We start from the raw sequence: 22,021 nt of genomic DNA on the forward strand, positions 1-22,021 counted from the left end.
CTGCAATTTGCTCTGTAAATGAAAACAAAAAAAATCAATTAGTTTCAATCCAGTGAGTACATTTGAATTTATTAAAAAGGTCACAGACTGCGTATAAAACATACACAATGCCAGCCAGCAACAGTTCATGGGTGTAACTGGCATAGTAGAGTATTCTCTCCCCGTACAGCTGTACATACAGACATATGGCCAAGACATTCTTTTGGTGCAGCGAATGCTATTTACCTTCATGTTTGGGATTTGTAAGAAACCATTTTGTTTCATTTCTGGGACTTGGGAAAGGAGTGGGAAGTGGCACTGTCCATTCATCCCTCAGGCAGCAAAACGCCCATTTCCTGCACGGGGTGCTATTTTGTGAATACAAGTGCTCCCATTCTAAATTGTCCCAGTGTCAATTCTTCGGCGAGCATGACGCGCTCTGCTCCTGTCCTGCCTGTACAACAGCAGGGTCCCAAGAGTTTGGAGCTAAGTCGCCAGTGTAAAGTTTGCTCAATCAACAAGTGCTGCTCTCAGACAACGGAGTCTAAACAACAAATAAATATTGACCTATTAGTGCAATCTTTCGAATGTATGTGATTTGTTACCTTGGTTAAAAATGCGCAAACATACAAACAAACATACCCTCTCATACTTGGTTTTACATATATATAAAAAAAACAAATAGCTGATTCCTTCCACATTAGGGTGGAAATGGCCATTGTTTGGAGTTGCTAATAGGATTAAGTTGGTTACTAGCTCCATAACTGGGAGCCCCAAACCATCCCTAAGTTTTCACCTCTCATGGGGACGGGCCTTTGTTGCTTTTTTTTTGTACACGACTGACAGCAGCCCCCAAGAAAGAAGCAAAGCAAAAAGCTCAGGATTACAGCAGTGCTGGTTACAATGTACACAAAGCCTGATGGATCAGCAGGGCCAACAGAAATCTAACATTTCAGTCAAATAGAATGGCAGAGGACTTCTGTCTTAATGTTTGTAAATCTCATCCTTCCTTGGCTGCTCGGTGTAATGTGGAATTAAGTGGCAAAAAGGTTTGCAGATTACAAAATGTAGTATTAAAATTATATATTTGGAAATGGTGATGTATTTTATACATGTGTGTAACAAATATAAAACTATAAATGGTTTCTATCTTTTATTGGCAGTTACAAATGAGCTGTTTATTTTTTAAAAATCTAAAATTGAATTTTTATTCGCTTTTTGTAACGTGCAAATATCTACAGAAAGACCTATTAGCATTTGCATGCCAAAGTTCATTAGAAATGAGACTATAATTGTGTAATGCTTTGTTCAGTCCTCCCGCAGATCTGTAGCTGCCCTAGTTCGCCCAATTGCATTTTCATCGCTTTAAATATTGTCACTCTAAACTGCACTTGGATTAAAACCCATGAGCTGTGAGGTACAGGGTTTTGCCTACAGTCTGATAATTTTCCGAGCTATTGGCAACTTGGGAATTTCTTTCCCTTATCACTGGGGTTCAGCTAACTTCACAAGCACTAATCAGAGCTCGAATCATTCATTCAAGGATTGCATGATCATGTTTTTCTTTAGCACTGACAGCTGTCTGGGCCATATTAGCAATGCAGATGAGCCTGTCTAATAGGTTAATGCAGAACACGCGTAAATTAGGTTTAATCCCCAGTGAAATAATCTAACAATTTCAAATTTCTTGATGTTGGGATAGAGACATCGCCGGTGACTCAATTAGATGTAACGCAGATCAAAGCAAATTTACCTTCTGCCTGAACCTTCCCCACAGTTTACGCTCATGACTTCAGAACATTGCCAGAGCTGTAATATCTTGCTGGCAGGTACATTTAGGGGGGAAAGGAGGGGGGATCACTCACTTCACAGAGGTAGAGTGGCAGAATGCCTTAGAAAATCTTCACTGTCTCTTCTTAATAATTAGAAAACAACATCTCAGATGCCTGGCCTTTTCATTCTGAAAGAAAGTGCAAAGGCGACATTGTATAACCCTCTTGCCAAATTAATTCTTTTCTTGACATCTTAATTCCAAACCCTTGTGTGTGGTCAAATCATCCTGCTAAGAGAAATGCAATCAAGCAATTATTCTAAATTATATTTGTCCAAATCGTACTGATTGGCGATTCATTTTATTTATTGGGTAAGCTCATTAATTTTGAGGAGACTATTACACCTTAAACATTATTTTCTTTCCTCGGCATATCTGCTCGAACCAGTCTACTAATGTTTCAGCACGACCTGCACACAAAACAGGACCCCTATGATCCATACCATTGTCTATTCAGCAATTACTCACAAATTCCTGATTAACTTTGATGTGGAAACTAATGAGATAAGGCAAGTTATCAAGGCTGGCCCGATAATGTTGTCCTCTCGTCAGCATTTGGCATCAATAAATAACAAAAAAAACTAATGAAGATATATCTGACAACAGACCGACAGAGGAAAATGAATTGACCATCACATTACGACATGCCTTTCTCTTAAGGAAATGTTATTCAGGTTTTATTTCTCTATTTGAAAATACCTTGTTTCATTGAATACGCTTTCCATGAACATTGTGTTAGAACAGCTAACTAAAGACATCCACAATATACTACTTACGCAATAATTTGATAATAGTTTAAAAATAAAACCGTATACGTTTACCAGAAACACTTAAAACAATCAAAATGCATTATCTTGCAACAAAAGGCTGCACATAGAAGTTCACTTTGCTTCAAAACAACAGCAACATTGGTATAGATTAATAAAGCGCCATTCTCCATTCCCCAACTTAAATGTTCTACTTCCACAGAATCCTGTTAATTACTTTCCACAATATCTGCTTGAAAAAATGTTAATGTGATTATTGCTTCAAAAAAAATCACAAGATGTTTAAATGAAAGCACTTGAATAAAGCAATTTGGGCAATAATGAACATGATCCTTGCTTTGAATCAAACTATATCTGTATCTCTGTAGCAGCAGTTCGTAATGTTTCATTTAAAATAGTTGCAGTGCACCTTTTTGATTTGGAGAGTAATGTAAATATTTTTTTTACATCTAAAAACATACTCAAGACAAATGAGAAGACTCAAGTTGTTTTTGTCTGAGATCTTGAAGAGCTCTACAAACTTAAAAGCTCAACCTCAATTAAGCTCATCTTCATCTGAAAAATGAGCAGCAGAAACCGGAATACATTAGATAATGCTTCCTTGCAGAAGAGCGTTCTCTTCACACAGACTATATATGTATATCTATATATATATTATATGTTCCTGATAATCAGAATAGGACCAGACTGAGAGTTTCTAAATGCTAATATACTTCAAACAGTTTAGTAAGACCAGTGTTAGGTATCCGTGTTCGACAAAGGCCGAATTAATGGCAACCTTTCCATAACATCTCATATATCATAACACGCGGAAAAGTAACGGGGAAAAAATATAGTAACTAATTTAAGGACAAAGGGTTGACCTCTAGCATCTCATTAAAGGAACTGGATGAAGAAAGGGAGATTGACAGAATTCATCCTCATTCAATTCAACCAGCCAATTTCCACATGCAAATCATAATCTGCAGATGTTGGAGCACGATATATTTAAAATACCATCTCTCTCAATTTCAGGCTATCAGAAATTTGAATTTAAACAACATCAGACCATGCTTCGGTGTATTTAATAGTCATCTTGGAACTGGGATGTTATTTATATACAGTACAATTTGTTTTCCTCAGTTTAGCTGAATCTCAAGTGTTCAGTGCGCCGTAAAGGCGCTATTATTTATTTCTACATGTAACGACAAAGTTGCCCGCGAACTAACTGAAGCCACCGCAATAAAATATATCGTCCCTGCACTTAACAATATTTATAACACGGTGGAAATGTTTTATAAACAAAAAAGGAGGAACAGAGTGAATGCTGAAATATCACAGATTAATCAATTGCTGTCAATTTCACTTCAAAGATGGTTTTAGTCTTAGGGAAACACTTTCGGACAGAGTCTGATGTTTTATGCTGGAAAAAAAACCCTATATTGTCAATGTAGTTGTCACAATCCCCATTTAATAAAAAACCCGTACATACCAATGCAGTCATTTTGTGTGGTAGCGGACACGCTATGTACACAGTGTCTCCATCAGACACACATTGGTGCTTTCTCACAACATAACTGGAGAATGTGATTCAAACTCAAAACAAAACCCATGGCCTAGTCATTTTTTTGTTGTTGCGTGCAGCAGATCTACAAAAAAAAACCCCGACTCATCCTTCAAAAGTCCTACAGTCACATTTTACAACTGAGAAATCTCAGAATCTGTCAGGTTAATGTGTGAATTTTATTACAATGTTGATGAGCTGCATAAATTACGTTCCATTTATCCCCAATCTCACTTATGTGCACGCATGCCAGTATTAATTGAAAAAATATTCAATTTTTTTTAAAAAATAAATATTACAGCTCCATGTTTTCTAACAATCCTGTGACGACTAATTTTAGGGCGTCCAAATCACAAATCTTTTTACTGAGGCTGTGATAGGTTTTGTAGGCTATTTTATTTCACAATGTTGTGTACTTTTCAGAAACTTACCAAAAAAACTCCTTCCAGAAGAATGGTTTTGGCAAGAAAATGTATTTATAGTTATTTGTCGGGCTTACATTAACATAGTAATGAAGTTACTGTGAAATTCCCCTAGTCGCCACAAATATATATTTAAAGGATGGCCTTATTTGCCATTGCGGGTTCTGTTATAATGTGTGACAGTGGCGCTCAACCCAAGTTTATGCCGAGCCATCGAGTTACTTTGGTCCAGCCGTGGTAATTTGATGGGGCGACTTCAGTATCACTCCAAAGCGATTCAAACGAGCTCCTTGTTCCAGCATATTTAAACAACTTGGAGCCCAAACAAAGCAAAGCCCTGGTTAGAACAAGCGAGACTCGTTGCCTCATCAGTCATGCCAAGTACCCTGCAAATGTCAGAGACACACAAACCCTGCAGCTGTCTGCAGACAAAATAAATGACTTCCGGGGGAAAAGAGAGGAGAGAGAGAAAAAAAATGCAATGTATTCATGCGTGTGCTGAAAGAGGCTTTTGTCCAACCTTGTTACACAAAACGTTAAGGTACTGCTTCATAATGATTTATTTATATTGGATAATTCTGTGATACCATCTATTGTCACCACTGACCGCCCTGATAACACTGCGTCTTGGGGGGAAAAGAAATATCAAATGCATCCAAAACCAGCTCGGTCGAAAAATCGTCTGAAGTGCTGGCTGCGGTCAGCATTTACAAAATAAAATAATCTTTCACCTTGTCCTTCATTCATTCCCCACCTCCGCACTGAAGGTAGGGATGTCCAGTTTGTGGAGCCTGTAAGGCATTCTGAATGCGGCTTTTGACGGGGTTTAACGGGAAGGCAGGGCAAGTTCCTCCTTTCCCACATTCCCAATCGCTAATCTATCTCAGCGAGGGAACAGCAGAATCAATAAAAAAAACTCAACACAAAAATATAAAGAAGGGGGGAAAAAAAAGCAAAATTGCTCTTGGCCAGGATCCAAGTTCTCCCTCCCTTTGCAAGCTGCTATTCAACCTCAATAGCTAACCGGGCCACGAGGAAGCTTCGGCGCTTATTCATCTCCAAAAAAGAAACAGCCACAACAATGATTTCCGGCCAGATTTATTTCTCTCCCATTTACAGAGAATTTCAGGCACAAGTGATTTACTCGCCTCTTCCAAGACAGTTTTGTCTTCCCAGTGTCATGTACCCAAAGTGTGGAAAGCAATGACCTTCCCCCCACCTCCCCGCCAAAAGCTCTTCTCTATCCCACTGGTAACCAGGTGTGTGACAGGTCTGACAGCATCTTATACAATCCCGACAGTGCAGAAAGAGGTCATTCTGTCCATCCAGAGATTCTATCCATCGAGCGGCGGAGTGGTTAGCACTGCTGCCTCACAGCGCCAGGGACCCGGGTTCGATTCCTGGCTTGGGTCACTATCTGGGTGGAGTTTGCACATTCTCCCCTTTTCTGCTGTGACTTTCCTCTGGATGTTCTGGTTTCCTCCCACAGTCTGAAAGACGTGCTGGTTGTGTGCGTTGACCTGAACAGATGCAATAGTTTGGCGACTAAGGGAATTTCACAGTAACTTCATTGTAGTGTTAATATAAGCCTATTTGTGACAATAATGAATAAACTTTAAAAAGAGATTGAAATGGGTAAGGCTCAGATAGCATCAATTGTTTTTGCAATGATGCTTTCCTTTTTATTCCTGCTCCCTTGTGGCATTTGATTTGATTTATTATTGCCACGTGTATTCATTGAATCCTTACAGTGGAGAAGGAGACCATTCGGCCCACTAATAAATAAACTTTAACTTTACTATCCCATTACCGTGTCTGAATTCTGCCACTGGCCCCCTTGGCTAGGCATTAAGTATTGGCAAATTCGTTCACGTCACTTAACAGCTTGTTAACAACATGTGCGGTGAATCCTTCTTCCTTCCACCTCCTGGTTTGATTTCCAATGCAAATCAGAGGGGCGACACAGTGGCAGAGTGGGTAGCAATGCTGCCTCACAGTACCAGGGATCCGGGTTCGATTCCTAGCTTGGGTCACTGTCTGTGTGGAGTCTGCACATTCTCCGAGAGCTCTGGTTTCCCCCCACAGGCCAAAGATATGCAGGTTAAGTGAATTGGCCATGCTGAATTCTCCCACAGTGTACCCAAACAGCCACTGGAGCATGGCAGCCAGGGGATGGTCCCAGTAACTTCATTGCAGTGTAAACCTACTTGTGACTCTAGTAAATAAACTTTAACTTTAAAACAACATGCACTGGTTTATTTGAACCTAACAAGTAGATGGACTGATTTAGGCACCTTTGCATTCAGGAGCCCACAGAATCAGTGCACATTTACTGCATGCTCCACATTGAGGGTCAATTGGAAGGACAAGTGAGGCGGGAAGTTGCAATGACAGAGTGAGCTGAATGTGTGCCATTCCCTTTTCATCCCACTTCCCATCTTCTCCTTTTACCACCCTCCACCCCACTAGGGTCATTGGTTACCTGTTGCAGGTTGTCCTTTGTCACTCTGCTTATCCTTCTTCTGCCATTAACCCATGTTTAATGGGCCGCTGTCAGCACCCTTCTTAGCCATCATCACCATCACTTTGTTTTTTTGTCCATGACGTCTCTGTCAATCTCTCCCCAGTCTCCATCTATCACTGGCTCTCTTTCCACACCGCACACCTCCATCCAACCTCCCTCCCAACAACACCATAAATCTCATCCCATTTCCAGTTCTCTTTAACTCTGATAAAGAGCTTCCAGACTCCAAACTTTAGCTCCATTCCCTTTCCATGGATGCTTTCAGACCCGCTAAGATTTTTCAGCAAAAACCTGATAGAGATCTACAAAATTATGGGAGGCATAGACAGGTGGATAGTCAGAGGTTTTTTTTCCCAGGATGGAATTGTAAGGGGGCACAGGTTCAAGGTGGGAGGGGAACACTTACGGGAGATATGCAGAGGAGGTTTTTCACACAGAGAGAGGTGGGTGCCTGGAACACACTGCTAGAAGAGGTGGTGAAAGCTGGCACATTATTAACATTTAAGAGGCACCTGGAGGGGTACATGAATGGGGAGGGATAGAGGGTTACAGTGCGAGTAAGGGCAGAAGGGTTTTTTAGTTTAGTTAGGGCATCATGATCAGCCAGGCCTTGAAGGGCCGAAGGGCCTGTTCCTGTGCTATACTTTTCTTTGTTCTTTGTTCTGTTTTTATTTGTTGTCTATGACATTCTTTGTTTTTGACATCTTGGCCAATTACACTCAGGGAGGCTTGGGATGTCCGCTCATCTTTTCTGGACACTGGTGTGTGTGTGTGTGTGTGTGTGTGTGCCAGGTGTTTGCTTTTCTACAGCGCATTGAACATAGAAACATGTCAGTCCAAGGCTACAAAAACCTTCAAAGGGTCGTGAACGAAGTCCAGTCCATCAAACAAATAAGCCTGGCATCCACTGACTCTGTCTACACTCCCCACTGCCTCAGGAAAAGCAGCCGGTATAATCAAGGACCCCACGCACCCTGAACATACTCTCTTCCACCTTCTTCTGCTGGGAAAAAGACACAAAAGTCTGAGGACATGTCCCAACTGAAAAACTCAAAAATAGCTTCTTCCCTGCTGCCATCAGACTTTTGAATGGACCTACCTCACAGTAAGTTGATCTTTCTCTACACCCTGGCTATGACTGCAACACTAAATGCTGCACTCTTTCCTTTCCTTCTCTATGCATGGTATGCTTTTGCTGTATAGCACGCAAGAAACAATACTTTTCACAGTATACTAATATATACTAATGTATAATGGGGTGGGGTAGCGTGGTAGGACATTGGTTAGTATTGCTGCCTCACAGTGCAAGGGACCTAGGTTCAATTCCAGCCTTGGGTGACTTTCAGTGTGGAGTTTGTATATCCTTTTCCTTTCTGGCTGGGTTTCCTTCAGGTGCTCTGGTTTCCTCCCACAGTCCAAAGATGTGCAGGTTAGATTGATTGGCCATGCTAAATTGACCCTTAACGTCAGGGGGAATTAGCAGGGCAAATATGTGGGGATACTGGAATAGGGCCTGGGTGGGATTGTTGTCAGTACAGATTCAATAGACTAAATGGCCTTCTTCTGTACTGTAGAGGTTCTATGAATACATAGGACAATAATAAATCAGATCAAATGGGAAAGGGAGCAGGAATAAAAAGGAAATCACCACTGGAAAAACAATTGACGCTGCCTGAGCTTACCCATTTCAATTTTTTTTAAAGTTTATTCATTATTGTCACAAGTAGATTTACATTAACGCTGCAATGAAGTTATTGTGAAAATCCCCTAGTCGCCACACTCCAGTGCGCCCTTCGGGTACTACTGAGGGAGAATTTGTGGGTGTGACTGACTAGGTTGGAGCCCCCATGAATAAGTACTGTTTATTTCATGTGGGCCACATGGGTTCAAATGTTTCCCTTCTCCCCCTTCATTTTGCGAGATAATTCCTAAACAAAAAAAAGTAAATTGTCCCTTTTCGACTCACATGCCGCAAAATGCCTGTCGAATCTGTACTTGCTGTGGCCTGTGTCACATTTTTATCTGATAGCGCTGCCGAGGGACGTTACGGGCGACACACAAATGCACACTGCGTGTAAGGGCGTGCACACAGGACGTTGGCTGCGATTCTGAGATCGGACAAGTAGTGTAATGGTTTAGGACAGAATAAAATATGGATTTATTAGCACACAACGCGACGCCTTAAATGAAGGAATTCTGGAAAATTCATAAGTGGATAATATTCACCGGTGATTTGTAAACTTCAATTGTAACATTACAGCGCTGGCTCAACTAAAGATAACCTCCAGCTGGGTCAACAACTGTACCTCAAATAAATTACATAAACTTGTGGGGGCGGAGGGAAAATACTGAAATTGAAAAGGTCAAAAATCAAGAAAATAGACATTTGGAGAAAACAAGCAAATTGTCAGCGACAACAATATTTACAGAAAGGTTAACAAGCAGCTGATCAGAGAATCCCTGTCAATAAACATTACCTTCACAACAGAACATTCCACGCATATCCATAGACTTAAAAAACGTGGCCAACTTTAAGGATAGTTCAGCAAACTCGTATATGCAGGAGCTCAGCAAAGGCAGCTCCTGCTTAACTTCCAGAAGAAACTTTATTAGACATCACTGAAAAAGCACAGAATGATTTAGGACTTGTATTTCTGAAAACAAAACTGGAGGAATTTATGAATTCAGACTTCTGTCTCACCAGAAAGACTAAAAACAGTTTTAGCCAATCCACATTGGTCTTTCTTTAGGAAGGGAGAGAAGGGGAGCGTGTGGTGGGTGTTAAGTGGCACAGTGACACAGTGGTTAACACTGCTGCTGCACAGCACCAGGGACCTGGGTTCAATTCCTGGTTTGGGTTACTGTCTGTGTGGAGTCTACGTGGGTTTCCTCCCAAAGGACATGCTGGTCCGGTGCATTGGCCGTGCTAAATTTTCCCTCAGTGTACCCAGACTGTGGTGACTAGGAGATTTTCATTGCAGTGTTAATGTAAGCCCAATTGTGATGTTAATACTTAAACTGTGTATTTTTTACACATTTGATTTGTCAGAGCAGTGCAGAGATGACATTGCTTTCTAAGTATGCAACAGGTTTAATTACAATGCTTCAAAATATCTTTGCCATTGCAAGATGCCCCATTCACATCTCAGCTCCTCCTAACTTCTCTGTTTACTTTAGTTCTGAGTCCACACCCAGGCTTTACCAATCAACATTGATGACGTAGATCAGTTTTCAGACTCACAAAATCAAACCAGAACAACCAAACAATATAGTGGACATCTCAAGTATTCCATATGATTAATATATCTTGATGAAATATTACTAAAGCTGGGCTCACTAAACTATACACAATAGAATCCCTATAGTGCAGAGGAGGCCATTTAGCTCATTGAGTCTGCACCGACTCTCTGACAGAGTATCCTACCCTGACTCTCTCACCTATCAAATCCCTATAACCCCATACATTTCCCTTGATTGATCCATCTAACCTAGACATTTTGGATCACTAAGGGGCAATTTAGTACGGCCAATCCACCTAACCTGCCTCACCTGTAGACTCTGGGAGACTACCCAGAGGAAACCCACTTAGACACAGGGCGACCGTGCAAACTTCACAGAGACAGTCACCAAAGGCCAGCATTGAACCCTGGTCCCTGGAGCTGTGAGGCAGCAGTGCTAACCACTGTACCATCGTGCTGCCCACCGATGCGGCAAAAGCAATAAATCTTACATAAGGAAACTGTTTGCAGTTCATGACAGACCCGGACTTCTTCTAGAAGCTGCGTTTCACTATCCATCATCATCAAGTGTGTTCTGCCCCAAGGCAAGTCCTTGGCTCGGATTCTTCATCCTGAATTGACCTTGCTGGCAATTTTTGTCAGATGTGGTTTGCCATGGCTTTCCACAGTCTGGACAGATTGAGAAAACAGGCCCAATTCTACCACTGCTGGAACTGGCATTGAAAGCACACAGTTGGCATTATACTGAATCACTTATCCAGCTGAGCTAACCACTTCCCTTTAGTTATCTACGGGAGGGAAAATGTGCTGGGGCAATGTTCAAACTTCACAGTTCCATGTCACTAATATTAATCAAAAGGATGCATTTGGGTTCTGGTCAACATTCTTCCTTCAAACATGATACAAAATTCCCTGGAAATTAAAATAAAACCAGGAACAGGCTATTCACTGCAACATGTCCAAGTTGATGTTTATCCTCCACACTTAGAAACATAGAAACCAGAAGCAGGAGTAGACCATTCGGTCCTTCAAGCCTCCTCTGCTATGTTCTTATGTTCTTATATTCATTATGATCATGGCTGATCATCAATTCAATATCCTGATCCTCCCTTCCCCCATATACCTTTGATCCCTTTAGGCCCAAGAGCGAAATCTAATTCTTCCTTGAAATCACACACTGTTTTGGCCACAACTATATTCTGTGGTAGTAAATTAACCACCCTCTGGATAAAGAAGTTTCTCCTCACCTCAGTTCTAAATGCTTTACCCATTATTCTCAAACTATGACCCCTAGTTCTGGACTCCCTGACCATCAGGATCGGGGAAAATTCAGGAAAATTCTTTCTGAATCTACCCAATCTAACCCTGTTAGAATTTTATGAGTTTCTGTGAGATCCCCTCTGACTCTTTTAAACTCCAATGAATATATTCATAACTCAATGTGGCTTCCCTTTTCCTATTCCTATTTATTCCTCTCCCTTTCAGTCACCTATGTCTTCTATTCCCAAATCTTGTCATGATCTCTGCTTCAATCATTAACTCGAGTTGTGCAATCCACAAACTCTTGTGTAAAGCATTCTCTCCTGCCTTCTGATTTACTAATCATTGATCTGTCTGCGCAATCCTGCAGTGAAACACCACTACAAAACTATAAAAGGAGATTAATGTAGCCAAATCCATTACACAAACCAGCCTTCCATCCATTGACTCTGTCTATACATCTCGCTGCCTCAGCAAAGCAGCCAGCACTATTAAGGACCTCACGCACACCGGACATTCTCTCCTCCACCTTCTTCCTTCTGGAAAAAGATACAAAAGTCCGAGGTTACATACCAACCAAATCAAGAACAGCTTCTTCCCCGCTGCTGTCAGACTTTTGAATGGACTTACTTTGTATTACATTGATCTTTTTCTACACCCTAGCTATGACTATAACACTACATTCTGCACTCTCTCCTTTCCTTTCTCTATGATCGGTATATTTTGTCTGTAAAGCGCGCAAGAAACAATACTTTTCACTGTATGATAATAGATGTGACAATAATAAATCAAACCAAATCACTGTAATAGCTGTGTCCATAACTATCACTGCACTTCAAACACAAAGGGAGACATTGTCAACAAACAGGTAATCTATAAATGCAAATATTTAACATCAGGTACTCCAAGTATGAAAGCAGAAGAATAGGGCATCCTTATTATAAATAAAAAAACAGTTGGTCCTCATTAACAGTGGCACAGTTGTTAACACTGCTGCCTCACAGAATCAGGGACAGGGGTTCGATTCCTGCCTTGGGTGACTGTGTAGAGTTTGCACATTCTTCCCATATTTGTGTGGGTTTCCTCTGGGTGCTCCGGTTTCTACCCACAGTCCAAAGATGTGCAGGTTAGGTTGATTGGCCATGCTTCAAATTGCCCCAAAGATGTGTAATGTAGGGAGATTAGCAGGGCAAATGTATGGAGTTGGGCCTGTGTAATATGGTCTGTCGAAGAGCTGGTGCAGACTCAATGGGCCAAATGGCCTCCTTCTGACCTGTAGGGATTCTATGATTCTCTGAGCTACATGACTATTAATGTATCCCCAGGCAGGAACCAAATAGGTGACTAACACATGAGTGTACGAGCAAGGAGCTGGTGCAGGCCATTCGACCTCTCAAGCCTGCTCATCATTCTGTGCGATCGTGGATTCGATTGAAACCTCAACTCCACATTCCCGCCTATCGCCAATAACCTTTCACCCTCTTGCGTATCAGTAATCTATCTACTGCTACTGTAAAGTATCAAAAGTCTCTGCCTCCACTGTCTGTTGAGGTTGGAAGCCAAGCAGAGGATGATGAGATCCTTTCCCTGCTGTACAATGAATACCGCACGCCTCAGTCCTGACTGGTTGTTTTCTGCTCTCAGTCCTCACCTCCTGACATCAGCCTTCACCTATTTACCTCGCTAATCCCTCTAACCTATGCATCCCGGGATACTGAGGGGCAATTTAGCATGGCCAATGTACCTAACCTGCACATCTTTGGACTGTGGGAGGAAACCAGAGCACCCGGAGGAAACTCATGGAGGCACATGAGAAAGTGCAAACTCCAGGCAGCCAGGATGACATGGTAGCACGCTGATTAGCACTGCTTACCTTACAGCTCCAGGGACTTGGGTTCAATTCCTGGCTTGGGTCACTGTCTGTGTGGAGTTTGCACATTGTCCTCGTGTCTGCATAGGTTTCCTCTGGGTGCACTGATTTCCTTCCACAGTTCAAAGATGTGCAGGTTAGCTATATTGGCCATGCTAAATTGTCCCTTAATGTCCTGGGATGCATAGGTTGGAGGGATTAGCGGGGTAAATATGTAGGGTTGCAGGAATAGGGCCAGAGTGGGATTGTTATTGGTGCAGACCCGATGGGCCGAATGGCCTCCTTCTGCACTGTAGGGATTCTATGGTTTTTTCACTTTCCTCACTGTTTCCAGATCCCTCCTTGGCCACCTTCCAGTAACAACTTCAGTCTCAATCATAGGCCACCTCTGAGCAACAACTGCAAAATTAACCTACCATTTAGCCATGACATCAGTCTCAATCTGCCTTATGGTCTCCTGCTATGGTTTCAGGCTTTCCATCTTAGTTGGCCATTCAGAATCCAGCCCTACTCTTACCTTACTTTCCACCCCACTTACTATTTCCTGACCACATTTCCAGCCCCATTTCACTTCTTGGACTCTGACCCCAAAATTGGCAGCACTTGACTTCGAACCTGGTCCTCAGCCACCGACCCAAAAGTACATCAGTGGGATAATTTATAGCTCTTCATTGACATGCCAACTTCGGAATTCTTTGTAAGAAGAGAAATAAGGCAGGCTGGGTAGGGGCATGACAATCAGAAAAGCAATTGGTGTGGGGAAGACAGCAAGTGTTGGTCAGGCCCAAAAATCTGTTTCCATTTCTCTTTCTATGATAAATGCAGAAGGAAGGAAATTCTTAAGTGTGATCCCTATTTTCAAGCAGGAAACACAACAGTCAATTTGCACAGAGGAACTACCATTAAGGTAACAACCAGATAGTTATTTTAATGATCTTGCTTGAGGAATACCAGTGGCTAGCACTGCTGCCTCACAGCTCCAGAGATCGATTCCTGGCTTGGGTTACTGTCTGTGTGCAGTCTGCATGTTTTCTCTGTGTCTGCGTGAATTTCCTCATGGTGCTCCTCTATACCCATCTTGCCCATGTAACTGTCTAAATGTTTTTTAGAAGACAAAATTGTACCTGCCTCTACTACTACCTCTGGCAGCTTGTTCCAGACACTCACCAGAGTGAGAAAATTGTCCCTCTGGACCCTTTTTGTATCTCTCCCCTCTCACTTTAAACCTATGCCCTCTAGTTTTAGACTCCCCTACCTTTGGGAAAAGATGTTGACTATCGACCTTATTTAGGCCTCTCCTTATTTTATAGACCTCTATAACGTCACCTCTCAGCCTGCTATGCTCCAGAGAAAAAAATCCCAGTCTATCCAGCATCTCCTTATAACTCAAACCATCAAGTTCCGGTAGCATCCTAGTAAATCTCTTCTGCATGCTTTCTCATTTAGTAATATCGTTTCTATACTAGGGTGACCAGAACTTTACACAGTGTGCATAGCCTCAGATCTTAACGCACAATTGCGTGAACACAGAGTGTCAACTTGGATTAGCTGGTGGCAATTCTACCCCCTGAGTTAAAGATCATGGATTCCAACCAAAATCCAGACTTTGAACACAGAAACAAGGCTGCCACTTCAAGGCACTGCACCCAATTTCCCCTCCTTCAGTTCAGCATGGCACAGTGGCACAGTGATTAGTGCTGCTGCCTCACAGTATCAGAGACCAGGGTTCGATTCTTGGCTTGTATCACTGTCTGTGTGGAATTTGCACATTCTCCCTGTGTCTGCATGGGTTTGCTCCGGTTTCCTCCAACCGTCTAAAAGACATGCTGGTTAGACGCATTGACCTGAACCGATGTTGAAGTATAGCGACTAGTGGAATTTCACAGTAACTTCATTGCAATGTTAATGTAAGCCTTACTTTTGACTAATAAATAAACCTTACTTTGAAAAAACTTCTAAACTTCAGCATTTCTTTTTTCTGATGCTTCTCTCTGAGGAACATTGGGATGGTTTCGCTTCTATATTAGGGTTACTTATAAATGCAAATCACTGTCCTTAAAACTTTCATTGACAAAACGAGACCTATTGCAATAACTGACCAGGACCCTCCCAGATTTTCATAGAATCCCTCCAGTGCAGAAGGAGGCTATTTGGCCCATCGAGTCTCACTGACCACAATCCCACCCAAGCCCTATTCCCGTAACCCCACATATTTACCCTAGCTAGTCCCCCTGACATTAAGGGTCAATTTATCATGGCCAATCAACTTAACTCGCACATCTTTGGACTGTAAGGGGAAACCGGAGCACCCGGAGGAAACCCACGCAGACACAAGGAGAACATACAGACTCCACACAGACAATGACCCGAGCTGGGAATCGGACCCAGATCCCTGGCACTGAAGGCAGCAGTGCTAACCACTGTGCCACTGTGCTGGCCCCCTGCCTCACCCCATAAGGGGCATTTATTTTGGCAACTTTCTATTTAAATCTCTGTCCCCCTATCACCAGGGAAATTAGACCAAGAGTGTCCTTTTACCCTTTTTTTGTGGACAGCCTGGGTTAAAATTGTGAATGTCAATTAAGGTATTTTTGAGAAGCATGAGGATAACTGGGGGATTGGGGGGTGCTGGTGGTGTGCGGGGTGGGTGCTAGATTTTCACCCACCTATTTTTGGCTTTATTATTGGGGTGTTTTCAAGTTGGGCTGTGAATGGGCAGCTAGTATGAATGGAATCTGTAAATCATGCTTCTCCTATGACCGTACAGATCCCTGATTGCAACGTACAGCCTGCTTGCAGGCTCGTTCCAACACCCTCCCTCAACACCTAGATCAGGGGGCTTCAGCCTGTTTGGTGACAGTCACTCACTGAAAACAAATATTCAAGAGGGCCCAAGTGGTTATAGAAAGTGGTTATAGAATCCCTACAGTGCAGACAGAGGCCATTCGGCCCATCATGCCTCCATCATCCCCATCCCCGTAACCTTGTATATTTTCCATGGTCAAATCACCTAACCCAAACCCTAACTCTAGTATTTTTGGACACTAAGGACCAATTTAGCATGGCCAATCCACCTAATCTGAACATTTCTGGACACTAAGGAGCAATTTAGCATGGCAATCCATCTAACCTGCACATCTTTGGACACCAAGGGGCAAGTTGGCACTGCCAATCTACCTAACCTGCACATCTTTGGACACTAAGGGGCAATTTAGCATGACCAATCCACCTAACCTACATATCTTTGGAATCTAAGAGGCAATTTGGCATGGCCAATCCATCTAATGTGCACATCTTTGGACAAAAATGGGCAATTTACCAAGGCCAATTCATCTAACCTGCACATCTTTAATGTGCAATTTAGCATGGCCACTCCAACCAACGTACACATTTTTGGACACTAGGGGGCAATTTAGTATGGCCAGATCTGCACATCTTTGGAGTGTGGGAGGAAGCTGGAGCACCCAGTGGAAACCCACACAGACACAGGGAGGACTTGCAGGTTCTGCACAGACAGGCTGGAATTGAACCCAGGTGCCTAGCACTGTGAGGCAGCAGTGCTGATCATTGCACCACCATGCTGCCACCCATCAGTTGATCAGTTTGGCCATGAAGTTTTAGGGGAAAGGATTGGTGAAGCCAGCTTTGAAAGAGGGTGTTCATAATATTGTGTAACCAAGCAACTGAAGTTGGTCTGTGTGTGGTTTTAATCAATAACATGCATGGCAAGTGTCTGTTTTCCTGTCTCGCACTCACAGCAATATCAATGGGAGTAGTACAGAAACTACTCCCATTTTTTATGAGGTTCGGTTTTAGTTTTTACATGACAGCCTTAGCTGTTGTTCAAGCTTCCCTGATTTCTGCACGGACATTGTACTGTCTGTACCCAACATACAGTGGTTATCACTGCTGCCTCACAACGCCAGGGACCTGGAGTGGCATGGTAGCACTGTGGTTAGCACTGCTGCCTCACAGCACCAGGGACCTGGAGTGGCATGGTAGCACAGTGGTTAGCACTGCTGCCTTACAGTGCTAGGGACCCAAGTTCAATTCTTGGCTTGGGTCACTGTCTGTACAGAGTCTGAACATTCTCCTTATGTCCACGTGGGTTTCTTCTGGGCACTTTGGTTTCCAAAAGACGTGCTGGTTAGATGCATTGGCCATGCTAAATTCTCTCTCAGTGTATCTGAACAGGCACCAGAGTGTGGTGACTAGGGGATTATCACTGTAATTTCATTGAAGTATTAATGTAAGCCTACTTGGGACTAATAATTAAACTTTAGCTTTGGAATTTTACAGCCTCACTCAAGCGAGGTTGGAAAACCCCACCCAAGGACAATGGACATTTCAATTGTCTGCCCCTCGCCTGCTCTGCACCTGACGAAGGGGCAAACCCCGAAAGCTTGTGGGTTTACTATCAAATAAACTGGTTGGACTTTAACCTGGTGTTGTGAGACGTCTTACTGTGTTTACCCTAGTCCAACGCCAGCATCTCCACCCTCTTTCAAAGCTGGCTTCACCAATCCTTTCCCCTAAAACTTCATGGCCAAACTGATCAACTGATGGGTGGCAGCATGGTGGTGCAATGATTAGCACTGCTGCCTCACAGTGCTAGGCACCTGGGTTCAATTCCGGCCTGTCTGTGCAGGCTGGGTGGGGCAGTAGAATTCCGGCATAAACCTCACCCTTTGATTAACTTCAGGATCCCTAGGTTTAACTGGGGGTTCTTGCCCCCAAATAAAAGTCCAGCAACCTCTGAACATGTGTGGATGTTAAGGAGCCAGATAGAATGGATTTCCCTTTGGTATTATAACCTGCTCACACTCTGTAGGCTCTTATAAAAGTAATGGGCACTTGGATCAAATGGTAGACCCATTAAACCTCAAGTCAGGAGAGTGACGGGAGATTTGCTTTTAGGTGGAAAATGAACCACCCATTTATTGGTACTCAGCTGAAAATGTGAAAAGAGATCAGAATACGTCTTTTTTAATTATATACGTTGATATTTTCATGCATTTAGAACAAACTAGCCAAAAAGAAAATCTAGCAGTTATTTAAATATAATGATATATAGGGTCAGCTGACTGGAAGATTAAAGTCGAGATTTTGCTTTCTTCTTCTTGAGAGATGTGAATGTAGATGCCACTGCCCCAGCTCATCACCCATGCTTCCGAGGTGATGAATGCTATGATGGGAATCTATAAATTTAAATGCACCTTCTTCACAAGTGTTAATGACATTTCATCAAAATGTGATTAACAATCCACACTCCTCCAAGTCCTTTCGCATTTGTCAGAAAGGAACAGGCCTTTCTCTTGGTTATAAACCATCCTCTGGGAATTCTCATGATTGCGAGTTGGGTACACAGGTCACAGACGCCTTCAACGATTTTATTAAATGAAACTGTACGACAATCAATGTTACTGCTATCATCGTTCTGCTCTCTCACTGCCCATTTGGACAATCTCGGCAATAATCTAGAGGAGTCCAGTTTGTTTTCATATTGTGACAGACACTGGTAAAGACAGCAATCGTTTTGATAATGGCAACCGGCTAGAAGTTTTAGTTGGTGTGGGATTAATTCTCAGTTCTTTGTTTGAAACGAATGTTTAAAGTAATTCATTTTATTTAATAAATTTACTTACTGGTCCTGGTATGCCATTGGTAAATCTGTGAAGCCAGATCAAAATGAGCCAGACAGATCTTGTGGTGAGCTGACCTCAGCTGGAGCAGCTGGATAGTTGATGCAATTGGCTTCACTCTGTTGAGGAGAGGTGGAAGAAACAGTCAATGATCTCCCTATCCAGAGATCTGTGGCACAGTGGATAGCGTGCTTGCATCTGCGGCAATGACCTAGCAGTATCGTCACTAGATTATTAATCCAGAAAGTTCTGGGAACCTGGTTTGAATTCCACCACGGCAAATGGTGGAATTTGAATTCAATAAAAAATATCTGGAATTAGGAATCTACTGATGACCATGAAACCATTGCCAAATGTCAGAAAAACCCACCTGGTTCACTAATGCCCCTGAGGGAAGGACTTCTGCCATCCTTACCTGTTCTGGCCTACATGTGACTCCAGATCCACAGCAATGTGGTTGACTCTCAAATACCCTCCAACGGCAACTAGGCTTGGGCAATAAACGCTGGCCAGCCAGCAACACCCAGGAAGGAATTTTTAAAAAGTAGCTTGAGTTTCGAGTCCCACCTCAAGACTTCATGGCCAAGGAAGGGTAGTACATAATGCAGCCAAACCAGTTGATTAATATCTTGTAGATCATTCCAACATGTACCAGTCAGAGCAACAGAGATTCCTGATTATCCATATAAGAACATAAGAACATAAGAAATAGGAGCAGGAGTAGGCCATCTAGCCCTTCGAGCCTGCCCCGCCATTCAATAAGATCATGGCTGATCTGTTGTGGCTCAGTTCCACTTTCCCGCCCTCTCCCCATAACCCTTAATCCCCTCTCTTATCAAGAACCCATCAACCCGCTTCTTAAAAATATTTAGCGAGGCAGCCTCCACCACTTCAACGGGCAGAGAATTCCAGAGATTCACCACCCTTTGAGTGAAGAAGTTCCTCCTCAACTCCGTTCTAAACCGCCTCCCCTTTATCTTGAGGCTGTGCCCCCTAGTCCTACTGTCTTTTTTGAGCGGGAAGAGTCTCTCCACCTCTATCCTATCCATCCCATTCATCATCTTATACGTCTCAATGAGATCTCCCCTCATTCTTCTAAACTCTAACGAGTACAAGCCTAGTTTATTCAGCCTCTCCTCATAGCTCAATCCCCTCAACTCCGGTATCAGCCTAGTAAACCTCCTCTGCACTCCCTCCAGGGCCAAAATATCCTTGCGCAGGTGCGGCGCCCAAAACTGCACACAGTACTCCAGCTGCGGCCTCACCAATGCCCTATACAGCTGCAGCAAGACCTCCCTACTTTTATATTCAATCCCATAAAGCTGGAGACTTGACCATCATAATCCATTAGTCCAAACGTGTGCATAAAAGTACATTTTGCCACATTCCTGTAACATGCCTTCATCTTCCCAGTAACACCCACTGGATTATACACATGCGATGCGGACATGACTTGTTTATTAAAATCACTACAGTGCAGAAGGAGGCCATCAGCTCTGCACTGACTCTCTGATAGAATATCCCATCCAGGCCCAATCCCCATATAATTACCCCACTGTGCATACCTTGCTAATCCTATTCAAAGGGACAATTTAGCATGGCCAATCAATCTAACCCACACAACTTTGGAATGTGGGAGGAAACCGGAACACCTGGAGGAAACCCACACAGACACAGGGATAATGTGCAAACTCCACACAGTCACCCAAGAGCAGAATTGAACCCAGGTCCCTAGTTCTGTGAGGTGGCAGTGCTAACCACTATGCCACCTTGCCATCCCACGTAACATACTCCAGGATTGGGCAGGATAATGGCCAATACTTGGGAGCTAGGGAAAAGTATGAAACGAGAGTGGCCCAGTGGAACTGGGAAAATAAATGGGTAATGGTTAGGGAGGAGGGAATGAAAGAACACATCAGTTAGTGAGAAATAGTAAAGATTCCAGGGTAAGGTCAATGCTTGAATGGTGGGGAATATAGAGTAGAACCTTTACACAGCTTCTCCAAACTCCCACTGTAACTTCAGTGGCAGATCCTCAGAGATAAAGGTAGCACAGTGACACAGTGGTTAGCTCTGCTGCCTCACAGGGACTCAAGTCCAATTCCGGCCTTGGGGCATTGTCTGTGTGGAGCTTGCACATTCTCTCCATGTCTGCATGGGTTTCCTCCAGGTGCTCTGGTTTCCTTCCACAGTCCAAAGATGTGCGGGTTAGGTGCATTGACCATGCTAAGTTGACCCTAGTGTCAGGGGGATTAGCAGGCTAAATATGTGGGGTTATGGGAACAGAGCCTGGGTGGGATTATGGTTGGTATCAACTCAATGAGCTGAATGGACTCCTTCTGCACTGTAGGGAATCTATGGATTCTGTGACATGGTGGCACAATGGTTAGCACTGCTGCCGCACAGCGCCAGGGACTGGGGTTTGATTCAATTGCACATTCTCTTCATGTCTGTGTGGGTATCCTTCAGGTGCTCTGTCTTCCTCCCACATCTGAAAGACGTGCTGGTTAGGTGCTAAATTCTCCCACAGTGTACCTGAACAGGCAACAGTGTGTGGCGACTCAGGGATTTTAACAGAAACTTCATTGCAGTGTTAATGTAAGACTACTTGTGACAATAATAAATAAAGTTTAAATGCCTCCATATACATACTGTAGCTATGATTTACCTTTTAACATTACTTCCTCAGTGTGATAGACCGGATGTCAGACTATATATGTATATATATCTCAATAACATTAAAGGATTAGAGCTCTGACGAAGGGTCATCCAGACTCAAAACGTTGGGTCTATTCTCTCCCCACAGATGCTGTCAGACCTGCTGAGATTTTCCTGCATTTTCTGTTGAAGGATCACCACACTGTTTGGAAAATTATCCTTTGATCTGATGGACAATGACTCAAACTGGAACTGGCGAAGGGTCACCCAGACTCGAAAAGTTGGC

This window comes from Carcharhinus amblyrhynchos, chromosome 12, assembly GCF_965287045.1.
Source record: "Carcharhinus amblyrhynchos chromosome 12, sCarAmb.v2.hapA, whole genome shotgun sequence".
Lineage (NCBI taxonomy): Eukaryota > Metazoa > Chordata > Chondrichthyes > Carcharhiniformes > Carcharhinidae > Carcharhinus > Carcharhinus amblyrhynchos.